This window comes from Rhipicephalus sanguineus, chromosome 9 (assembly GCF_013339695.2).
Source record: "Rhipicephalus sanguineus isolate Rsan-2018 chromosome 9, BIME_Rsan_1.4, whole genome shotgun sequence".
Classification (NCBI taxonomy): Eukaryota; Metazoa; Arthropoda; class Arachnida; order Ixodida; family Ixodidae; genus Rhipicephalus; species Rhipicephalus sanguineus.
In genome coordinates this window covers 137754147-137766768 of record NC_051184.2, presented here as the reverse complement: position 1 = coordinate 137766768, position 12622 = coordinate 137754147, and the positions used below count along the sequence as shown (strand labels likewise).

General features: G+C 53.5%; 1 protein-coding gene across 1 annotated transcript in view; it reads left to right on the top strand.

Moving 5' to 3' along the window:
* The window catches only part of LOC119404402 (uncharacterized), a 326575-nt gene that overhangs the window by 85556 nt on the left and 228397 nt on the right, over positions 1-12622 (top strand). The gene's annotated exons all lie outside the window — the stretch shown is intronic.

The following is a 12622-nucleotide window of genomic DNA, read 5'->3' as shown; positions in this document are numbered from 1 at the left end:
TACTACGCAAGACGGAACTCCGCAGCGGACGTGTCCTCGACAGCCTCAATATGTCAACAGAAAGCAACTCTGCTGCTGCCGCTTCGACCGCGACTCCGGTACAACCGGTACAGCCGGTACAGCCGGTCGTATTGACTCAACCGCGCGATCCCGGTAACTTCTGCGGCACCGACCACGTTGACGTCGATGACTGGATTGCGAAGTACGAGCGGTTTGCAGCGGTCTACAGGTGGGACCCTACAATGATGCTCGCCAATGTTGACTTCTATCTCCGCGGAACAGCAGGCGCGTGGTTTCAAGCTCATGAAGCTGACTTAAGAAGTTGGGATGCCTGTAAACAGAAGCTTCGCGACCTATTTGGTAGAGCCGTCGGACGCCAGCGGGCCGCTTCTAAAGAACTCTCCTGTCGGGCACAAACTTCCACCGAATCATATGTCTCCTACATCCTTGACGTCCTGGCCCTTTGCCGTCGTGTCGACACCAACATGTCAGAGAGTGACAAAGTAAGCCATTTGCTCAAGGGAATTGCGGATGACGCTTTTAATTTACTTGTGTCTAAAGACTGCTCAACCGTGGACGACATCATCAAAGAGTGCCGCCGGTTCGAAGAGCTGAAGAGTCGCCGCATTGCCCAGCATTTCATGCGACTTCCGAACACGGCCGCTACATCATCCTGCGAGGACCTTCAGCCGCCATGCGGTCAACCGCCTACCAACGAGAGCGTAGTTCGCATCGTGCGCCGAGAAATCGAGGCGGCGTCGCCACCATCTTTCCTGACGCGGCCATCTGATGATCCTCGACCAACGATCTCGTTGATCCAGCAGGTTGTGAGGGAGGAGCTTGCAAATGTCGGACTGCAGCCGGTATGTTCGTTGACGGAACCTCGTGTCAGTTCTATAACGCCTCCTCGTGCACCGGAAATGTTGCGCCGCTATCGTGACCCTGCCCAGTGGAGAACGCAGGACGACAAGCCGATCTGCTTTCGTTGCCACGGTGTAGGACATATTTCCCGCTACTGTCGTTCTCGCACCTTTCCATCTCGCTCGTTTGCTGGCTATCGACGTGACGACAACCACCGGCCCCTGCAGTTTCCCGCTCGTGACGGTGGACCATACGATGAGGCTCCTACGACATCGGTCCGACGCTCCAGCCGTTCGCCGTCCCCACACGATCGTCGCTCCCGGTCACCTCAGCCCCGTCGCCATTCGTCGCCTCGCCCTACTGGACGTCCATACTCGGAAAACTGAGCAATGCAGCTCCCGGAGGTGATGCTGCATTCGACCCCCGACCTGAAAACCCTCTGCTGACCCTCACTACGGACCAGAATCTGCTTGCTGTGGAAGTAGATGGCCTGCCTGTTACTGCCCTCATTGATACCGATATTTCTATTATGAGCTCTGATCTCCGTGCACGATTAAATAAGGTCCTTACGCCACCCGAGTCCCTATTTGTACGTGTCGCTAGTGGGGGAACTCCGGCTGTACTCGGAATGTGCACGGCACGTGTGAGGTCTCCGACCGCCAGACGTCCGTTCTGTTTCATGTTCTCGCTCATTGTCCTCATGATGTCATCCTCCTCGGACTCGATTTCTTGTCTGACCACTCTGCTGTCATTGACTGCTCGGCCGGTGTCGTACAACTTGACTTGCCTGCGTCCGCCGACGTGTCGGAGGTGGTTCAGACGAAACTTTCGTGTGCTGAGGCTGTTCGTCTGCCACCACAAGCCCTAACTTGCGTCGCTGTTGAACCATATCCCAGTGTACCGGATGGGGATTACGTGGTCTCTCCCTCTCCCAGTGTTCTACTGGCCCGCAACGTCTCCTCTCCGTACACAGTTGTAACTATTACAGCGAACAAGACGTGCCTTCCTCTTCTGAACTTCGGATTGAGCCCTCAAGTCCTACCACAAGGCATTGCTCTCGCTACTCTGTCACCGTCGTACGAGTGCCAGATCTCATCGGTGTCACCCGAACTGCCCGCTGTCGTCTCTCCAAACCCGCATAGAGTCGACGCAGTCACCTCTTCTACACTGCACAAGAACATAACCAAGATGATTGCCTTAGACCTTTTGCCCTCTCAAGTTAAAGACCTCAGTGATCTCCTTATGACCTACTCTGACATATTTGACTTTGACGGTAGGCCCTTAGGTCAAACCTCGCAAGTCAAGCACCGCATAGATACCGGTGATGCAGCTCCAATTCACAGGCGTCCTTACCGAGTTTCACCATCAGAGCGCCAAGTTATTCAACAGGAGGTCGACAAGATGCTCACAAAAGGCATTATTGAGCCTTCTTCGAGTCCGTGGGCTTCCCCTGTAGTCTTAGTTAAAAAGAAAGACAACACCTGGCGTTTCTGCGTGGATTATCGGCATTTAAACAAGATCACCAAAAAGGATGTCTACCCGCTTCCTCGTATCGATGACGCCTTGGACTGCCTTCATGGTGCTACCTATTTTTCTTCGATAGACCTACGCTCTGGTTACTGGCAAATCGCCGTAGACGACCTCGACCGTGAGAAGACCGCCTTTGTAACGCCTGACGGTCTCTACCAATTCAGAGTCATGCCGTTCGGTTTGTGCAATGCGCCGGCCACGTTCGAGCGGATGATGGACACGCTTTTGCGCAGCTTTAAATGGTCTATCTGCCTTTGTTACCTGGACGACGTCATTGTATTTGCTCCCACCTTTGAGTCTCACCTCGACCGACTTTCGTCTATTCTTTCCGTGTTTCGTGCGGCTGGGCTACAACTTAATTCATCGAAGTGCCACTTTGGCCATCGCCAAGTTGCTATTCTAGGGCATCTCGTCGACTCATCTGGCATCCGACCCGATCGCGACAAAGTTCGCGCTGTCCTCGATTTTCCCGTACCAACTTGTGCCAAAGACGTTCGAAGTTTTGTGGGCCTATGCTCATATTTCCGACGATTCGTCAGAAACTTCGCAGATATTGCGCGCCCCCTCACTGACCTTCTCAGAAGGATGTGCCATTTTGGTGGGGTCCTGACCAAGCCAGTGCTTTTTGCCGCCTCATTACGCTGCTCACCACACCGCCGATCCTCGCCCACTTCGACGCGTCCGCTCCAACCGAGGTCCGCACCGACGCTAGTGGTTACGGCATTGGCGCTGTGTTAGCCCAGCGTCAATCCGGTCATGATAGAGCTCTTGCGTATGCCAGCCGGCTCCTTTCTCCTGCCGAACGCAATTACTCTATTACTGAGCGCGAGTGCCTGGCGCTTGTATGGGCAGTTGGTAAATTCCGCCCCTATTTATATGGTCGCCCTTTCACCGTTACCACAGACCACCACGCTCTATGCTGGCTTTCAGCACTCAAAGATCCAACAGGGCGCCTAGCTCGTTGGGCTCTGCGCCTCCAGGAATTCACGTACACAGTGGTCTACAAGTCCGGCCGTCTACACCAAGACGCCGACTGCCTTTCTCGGTACCCCGCCGACGATCCAGACCTCGTAACGGATGACACGTCCATCTGTATTTCCTCGCTCTCCGCTTTCGGCAACATCGGTGACGAGCAACAGCGTGACGCGTCCCTACGAGATCTAATCACCCGCCTGAATACTGACTCGACGGACAGTTCGCTTCGCATGTTCGTCATCATCGACGGCATTTTATACCGCCGGAACATGCGCCCAGTGGGACAAGAACTACTAGTTGTAGTACCCACTCATCTCCGCTCGACCGTACTTCAGCAACTACATGATGTACCAACGGCCGGCCATCTTGGTGTTGCCAGAACGTACGACCGTGTCCGCCGACGCTTTTTCTGGCCCGGCCTCTACCGTTCCGTACATCGTTATGTCGCTACTTGCGAGTCGTGCCAACGCCGGAAAAAGCCAGCTGTGCACCCTGCCGGGCTCCTTCAACCTATCGACGTACCTGCTGAGCTTTTTTTTCGTGTCGGCCTCGACCTTTTGGGACCTTTCCCACTTTCTAACAACGGTAACAGATGGGTCGCCGTCGCTACGGATTATTCGGCCCGTTTTGCCATTATGAGACCTCTCCCGAGCAGCTGCGCTACAGACGTCGCCGAGTTTTTGATCCAAGACGTCATCTTACATCACGGCGCTCCTCGTCAACTCATCACGGACCGAGGTCGTTACTTTTTATCCAAGGTAATCGAGGACCTACTTCGGTCTTGTGCAACCAAGCACAAGCTTACGACGGCCTATCATCCCCAAACGAACGGACTCACAGAACGTTTGAATCGCACGCTCACTGACATGCTCGCCATGTATGTCTCGACCGATCATCGCGACTGGGACATTGCGCTACCCTTTGTCACTTTTTCTTACAACAGCTCGCGCCACGACACTGCTGGATATTCTCCCTTTTACCTTTTGTATGGACGAGAACCGACCTTGCCGTTCGACACGCTCGTACCCACCCCTGCCCACCTGTCCACCGAATATGCTCGCCACGCTATTAGCACAGCCGAAAAGGCCCGTCATATCGCCCATCGACGCCTTTCGGAATCGCAACTCCGCCAGAAACATACATACGACAGCTGCCACCGGAACGTTCGCTTCAATCCGGGTGACCTCGTTCTCCTGTGGTCTCCGTCTCGGCATGTTGGCCTGGCCGAAAAACTTCTGCCCAAGTACTCCGGCCCTTACCGTGTGCTACGCCAGGTGACTGAGGTCACCTATGACATCGCCCCTCTGGACCACACGGCGCCCTCTACGTCTTCCAACGTCGTCCACGTCGCTCGCCTGAAGCCGTACCTTTCGCCCACCACCTGCTAACAAGCGCCGAGTCGGCGCTTTCGCCGCCGGAGGTCGATGTAGCGGGGTTGCAGCTATGACTGTGGGGAGGTGTGCGAAGAAGAGGGAGACGACAATATATATATATATATATATATATATATATATATATATATATATATATATATATATATATATATGTATATATATATATATATATATATATGTATATATATATATATATATATATATATATATATATATATATATATATATATATATATATATATATATATATATATATATATATATATATATATATATATATATATTGTTAGTGGGTCTAATATACAGCGAATGAGCAGCAGCGACAACAACAACAGAGTAGAAAGGAAGAGAAGAACGACGTGCAGTACTGGCTGACACTCGCCGTCCAGTGCCTTACTGCCTTACGAATAAAGCTCTCTTACAAACATCGTAACAGAGTGGTGGAGGTGCGGGGTACGTGAGCACCGAACAACGGAATCGCTACACTTTGACCCCCGTCGGAGTCGTCGCCTTGCGGGACTTCCGCCCGCCTCAGCAGGAGACATGCTACCGGGAACTCAAACACCGAGGTCAGTGGCCCCATCGCAACTCTACAAGGAGCCACCCTGCTTTGCCGGGACTGCCAGCGAGGACGTCGACGAGTGGTTGAAGCAGTACAAAAGGGTGAGCAAACTAAACGGCTGGGACTCAGCAGCTCAGCTGTCACATGTTGTGCTATCTCTCACGAATACTGCGCTCCTGTGGTACGACAACCACGAAGACACGCTCGTGACGTGGGAAATATTTGAAGAGGAACTGAAAAAGTGCTTTGGAGATTCTATCACGAAAAAGAAGCGAGCCGAACAGACTCTGTCCCAAAGGGCCCAGCTCCAAGGCGAGACATGTACCATGTATGTAGAAGAGATTCTTAAGCTGTGTAGACTCGTGAACCCCAGCATGTCCGAAGAAGATAAGGTGGGGCATCTTCTTAAAGGCATAGCCGAAGATGTGTATCAGTTTCTTATTGCCAAAGAAAATCTGACATCTGTGGCCGAGGTAATGCAACACTGCCGCACGTTCGAAGCACTGAAGATGCGTCGTATTGCACCGAAATTCGGTCGCCTGGCTAATGTACCGACCGTGGCCAGCGTCGTAGCTAGCTCACCATTCGACCTTTCATCAACGATACGGCAGATTGTACGGGAGGAACTGCTCCGCTGCCACGAAATCAGCCGTTTCGGTGGTGACGACTCCCGAGGCAATGAGCCCGGACTACCGCCTATGTCGTGGCAACCATCCGTTAACGCAGCAGACGTGGACAATTACCAAGCCGTGCCACAGTCTGGAGCCCCAAGCCGACCTCGTTTCAACAGCGAGCAGCAGCGCCGCAACACTTCTCCGACGCCGCGGTTGCACCCTACGTATGCAGCGACGAGGGTGTACAGAGACCACGATGATCGGGACGGATATGCAGTGCTTGCTGACCGAACCGAGGGGTTTCAGCAGCATCGCGCATTTCGGCCTCCTCCTCGTGTGTGCTACAGCTGCGGTCTCCCAGGTCACGTCTCCAGGTTTTGCGACCGTCGCCGACTATACCGAAAAGAGCCCTCACCAGCACCCTACCAGGCAAATTATCGACACTTCACCCCGTCATGGCCAACACGTCCACCTGCCAGTCGTCGATTCCGTCAAGGTAACTTCCGGAACCCGTCACCAGCCTCTGACCGCAGCTTAACGCCTCCGCCTGCCCCACGTGCTCCGCGATCTCCGTCGCCACGGCGTCGCCTTCCATCACCACATCCGGAAAACTAGGCAGTGCGGCCGATGGGGGTAAGGTCGCCGGATACTGTGCGCTGCCAAACGATATACCTCTGACAGCCTTCATGCTGAAAAACAAAGTTCACGTGTGTGTGGATGGTGTGCCTACTATGGCTCTTGTGGATACTGGCGCAACGATTTCGGTAATGAGCCTTAGTTTGAAAGCTTTACTAGGACAAAAAGTTATGTTTCACTGGAACAATACATCGACGTTTTCTAGCGTTAGTGGTGACACGTTGTGCCCGGTTGGTGTTTGCACTGCTGATGTGTGTTTGTGCGGCAAAATATTCAGTACTGAATTCGCCGTTATTCCTCGATCTACGCACGATATTATTTTAGGCATAGATTTCTTGCGGGAGTGTGGTGCAACTGTTGACTGTCGAAGTGGGGAGTTGTCGGTACACGACGAAGTTATGACCGGACTCATGGAGAGCTCGCCACACCGCCAAGAGAGTGCTTTTTGTGTAGCTGACGATGTCGTCGTGCCCGCACAATGTACTGTCCGCGTACCGGTCATTTGCTCTGGCACCGCTCCTGCAACATTTGACGCCGCAACGGAACCCCTACACTCAGCCTGTATAAAGAAGAATGTTTTGGTGCCGCACTGCATAGTATCAGTAGTTGAAGGACGTTCCGAATTATGGACGATGAACTACACGGCCCAGCCCATACTTCTACCTTCTGGCATGAAGCTCGCGCTCTTCAAGGAAGAAACACCGACTTTCCTGGCTGTACTCGAAGTTGCTGCAGACGAGCCCCTCCATTCATGCCCTTCGGACTCGAAGCTACTTCAGGTGGTGGACAAGTCACTCAGCACGAGCGAGCGCCACACGTTACTGGATGTTTTAACCAAGCACGCAGAAGTGTTCGACTTCTCGCAAGACGGTAAGACGTCCCCAATTCCGATGTCTCGAGTCCGCCATCGTATAAATACAGGGTCAGCGCACCCTATACGACAGAAGCCGTATCGCGTGGCACCCGATGAACGTAAGATAATTGGTGAGCAAGTTAAAGAAATGCTGCAGAAGGGAGTAATTCAGGAGTCCGCGAGCCCTTGGGCTGCACCGGTTATTCTCGTCAAAAACAAAGATGGCAGTTGGCGATTTTGTGTAGATTATCGGCGGCTGAACAGCATTACTAAGAAAGATGTCTACCCGCTTCCGCGTATAGACGATGCGTTGGACTGTCTTCATTCGGATTCCTACTTTTCTTCTGTCGACCTGAGATCCGGTTATTGGCAAATACCGATGCATACCGAAGACAAAGAAAAAACAGCGTTCGTGACACCCGACGGACTTTTTGAATTCAACGTTATGCCATTCGGCTTGTGTAACGCCCCTGCCACCTTCGAACGCTTCATGGACACCATTCTGCGAGGTTTAAAATGGGAGGTATGCATGTGCTATCTCGACGATGTTATCATCTTTGGTCGTACCTTTGACGAGCACAACGCGCGTCTCGACACTGTCCTCAGCTGCATAAAGAAGGCCTGTCTTGTGTTTAACTCCAAAAAGCGCCATTTCGGTGAACGCCAAGCTTAGGTGTTGGGACATCTCGTGGATAAAGGCGGCGTCAGGCCCGACCCTGCAAAAACGGAGGCTGTTGAAGCATTTGAGCCACCTCAGTCTGTGAAAGAACTTCGCAGCTTCTTGGGGTTATGCTCCTACTTCAGGCGATTCATTCCTCGCTTTGCTGACGTCGCTTATCCCTTGACAAGCCTCCTGCACAAGAACGCCCCATTCGAGTTCTGCTTCCTTTCGACAACTGAAGTTTCTGCTGACGTCGCAGCCGATACTCCGACACTTCAATCCCTCAGCGCCAACGGAGCTCCACACAGATGCGAGTGGTGTAGGTCTTGGTGCTGTTCTTGTTCAGCGCTTAGACAACAAAGAACATGTCATCGCCTACGCAAGTCCGTCTTTAAGCAAACCCGAGCGTAACTACAGGGTTACTGAACAGGAATGCCTCGCTGTTATTTTTGCTGTGCAGCGGTTTCGGTCGTACCTTTACGGGAGAGAGTTTACGATCATCACCGACCATCACTCTCTTTGCTGGCTCGTCAGTCTTCGTGATCCGTCGGGACGCCTTGCACGATGGGCCCTGCGATTGCAAGAGTACAGCTTCACTGTCTCCTACAAGAGCGGGCGACGGCATGCTGATGCCGATTGCCTTTCCAGGATGCCTCTTCGTGCAACGGAATGTGACGCTGACAGTTTTGACCATTTAATTGCAACCGTACATCGAGATTTCCCAGATGTCGCAACCTTCGCAAAAGAACAGCGCGAAGATTCAAGTTTAGAGCAACTTTTCTCTGCCGCTAAACAGTCAACAGCGTGCCATTTTTGTGTTCGAGATGGGTTGCTGTATAAGAAGAATTTCTCCGCGACAGGTGCACAGTTTCTTCTCGTGGTGCCAGAAGCCCTCCGGTCTTCTGTTTTGCGCGTCGTGCACGATGACCCAACTTCAGGTCACCTAGGATCCACGCGAACACTCCATCGTGCCAAAGAAAGATTTTACTGGCCTCAAGTGCGCAAGACAACGGAGACATACGTAGCCAGCTGTGCCGAGTGCCAAAGTCACAAGAGACCTACTGCTGCCCCAGCCGGTTACCTAAAGCCCATGGTGCCACCCAAATCACCTTTTGAACAAGTAGGCATCGACCTGATAGGACCATTCCCACGTTCATCCAAAGGCAACCGTTGGATCATAGTATGTGCCGACTACCTGACTCGATTCTGCGAGACGGCGGCGCTACCCTCTGCAACTGCAAGCGCAGTGTCACATTTTGTACTGCATTCTATAATACTTCGCCATGGCCCCCCTCGCGTGATCATTAGTGATCGTGGCCGTCAATTCATAGCTGATATTGTTGAAGAACTTCTACGTCTGTGTGCCTCAAACCTGCGACACTCAACGCCCTATCACCCTCAGACCAATGGCTTGACTGAGCGCACGAATAGAACTCTTGTGAACATGATGTCCATGTACGTGAGCTCGGACCACAAGAACTGGGACGAAGTGCTGCCGTTCGTCACGTACGCATATAATACCGCGCAGCATGAGACCACTGGATACAGCCCGTTTTTCCTCCTTTACGCTCGTTCACCGAGGTACACTTTGGACACTATCTTTGCTTTCTGCAGTCACAACGACGCTTGTATCGCGGAAACCCTCTGCCGCGCGGAGGAGGCTCGGCGCCTCGCCCGATTGCGTACTCTAGCTTCACAAGAGCACTATAAATCCCGTTATGATGGTCGACACCGTCAGGTCACCTACAATCCTGGTGACCTAGTGTGGTTATGGACTCCGTTGCGGAAACGTGGACTGAGTCAAAAACTCCTCGCTGACTATGTTGGACCGTTTGTTGTGACAGAGCGCCTTAGTGAGTTGAATTACAGGATTGCACGCCTAACTGCCAGTGGAAGACGGTCATCCAAGACCGAAGTCACGCATATAGCACGCCTGAAGCCCTTTACTCAGCGACCCTCCAACTGAATTCTCGCCCGGAGGGCTTCGTCTGCAAGAGGAGCAATGTTAGTGGGTCTAATATACAGCGAAGGAGCAGCAGCGACAACAACAACAGAGTAGAAAGGAAGAGAAGAACGACGTGCAGTACTGGCTGACACTCGCCGTCCAGTGCCTTACTGCCTTACGAATAAAGCTCTCTTACAAACCTCGTAACAATATTGCCACGCCCACTTCTTGTCTTGTTTTGATGAATTCAGGTTTGACCGGCAGGAACGGTTACCAACGCTCGACGCTATCCGCGAAGTAATGTTCTAGATGCGTCGCGATCGTAGTAGATCAGTTTGTTAAGATTGCGCCCCGCACGCGAATGTTCCAGCTTTGTCTAGAGATTACGCCGCCACCAGCGATATTGCTGGAAAGTTCGATAGCGCCTGTATAAAAGCAGACACGCGTGACCGCTTGTCAGTTGATCGACGGACGACGCCCTGTTCGCCGCTATCATTGTACAGCGTGTATTGCTGTAGTTATAGTTCTCATTTTCCGGCCACAAGTTCGGCCAAATAAACAGTTTCATCCCGCAAACGCCGACTGCTGTCTTCGTCGACGTCACGACCACGTGACATCTGGTGGAGGTGCTGCTTCTTCCATGATCCGGACGCCCCCGCGAAGCGCTGACCCAAGCCCAAGCCGCGAGGAGGACGACAGCAAAGAAAACCCGGATCGCCGAACAAGCCGCAGGCAGAAGGGACTGCAGCCAGAGCACGGGCTCCTTCCCGAAAAAACCAGGCAGCCCCAGGTCCCAACACCCACCGCAGCGACGATGACCGACCCCGTGCAGCCTGCGCCGATCCTACTCCGGCAGCCCAAGGAGCCGCCAACCTTCCGCGGGTCGTCATTCGGAGACCCGGACACCTGGCTCGAGACTTTCGAAAGGGTCTCAACATTCAACAACTGGGACTCCGAGGACAAGCTGCGACACGTTTACTTTTACCTTGAAGACGCAGCAAGGACCTGGTTCGAGAATCGGGAGTCTACTCTTCGAACTTGGGACGCCTTTCGAAGCGCTTTCCTGCAGACGTTTTCAAGCGTCGTCAGAAAAGAAAGGGCCGCAGCCTTGCTAGAGACGCGGGTTCAACTTCCAAATGAAAGTGTTGCCATCTTTGGAGAGGAAATGACCAGACTGTTCCGCCACGCCGACCCAGCCATGCCTGAGGACAAGAAAGTCAGGTTGCTCATGCGAGGGGTTAAGCAAGAGCTCTTCGCTGGGCTGATGCGGAACCCGCCCTCGACAGTCCAAGAATTCATCTCAGAGGCGACGACGATAGAGAAGACGCTGGAAATGCGCAACCGCCAGTATAATCGCCGTTCGATTCAAGAAAGCCCAGCTGTTCATGTCGGCTCCGACGACCTGCGTGAAACGATCCGAGCGATCGTGCGCGAAGAACTGCGCAAACGTTTACCCTTACCACAGCCTGAAGTTGCCTCGATCGCTGACATCGTCCGAGAGGAAATACAGCAGTCTCTGGGCACCTCCGAGTCAGCGCAGCCACAGCTGCAAGCAGTGAGCTATGCCGCTGCAGCCCGACGCAACGCCCCCCCTCCTCGCCCACGTCAAGACGCCGCGCCACCCCAGCAGTTCCGCCGCCAGGCACCACCGCCGCCGCCACCGACGTCACACCGCCCGCCAGCCGGCCAGCTATACACGCCGAGGAAGACCGACGTTTGGCGCGCCCCCGACCACCGCCCACTCTGCTACCATTGCGGGGAAGCTGGCCACACTTACCGCCGCTGCCAGTACCGACAGATGGGACTGCGTGGGTTCGCCATCGACGCGCCGCGTCCACAACGAGGGGAAAGACCACGCGACATCGCCGACTACCTCGCGGGAACGCAATGGACGCCCCGACAACCTTCCCGTTCGCCGTCGCCAGGCCGCTACGTCTCCCCCCAACGCCGACCATACACTGGCCCAACGCGAGGCCGGTCACCTAGCCCGTATCCGGAAAACTAAGGGCAGCAACCGATGGAGGTGCGGTTGCTGAACGACGAAACTTTGAAGATCCTCCGCCGTCGACGACGACGCCGCGACGAAGTTCCGAGCCCCCGCCGCACGCCGAACGACGTCCTGAAGACGAAACTTTGCGACCCGTGGAAGTAGACCTGACGACGCAACGCGGAAGCAGCGGTGCGAACCGACGTAGCCGTGACCCGACGCCGCGACGTACACGCAACGCAAGACGGCGGACTAGCGACCTCGACGTACTATTCGACGGACACAACGTTACCGCTCTCGTCGACACTGGGGCCGACTATTCCGTCGTCAGTGGGTCATTCGCCGCGAAGTTGAAGAAAGTTAAGGACCACGGATATCTGTATCATACGGAAATCCGTAAGATACGGATATTGATCATCCGTATCATACGGAGATGCGGCACTGAAATATTTGGTCCTGCATCGCGCAGAAAAATCGCTGGATATCCTAATATAACTGAAATGTAGGTATATACACGCAGCACAGTTGTGTGGATATTGGTAGTAGAGTCGCCGACAATGTGCCTTGATTCATGGCTATAGACCTGCTCAGCTAATTAATTACC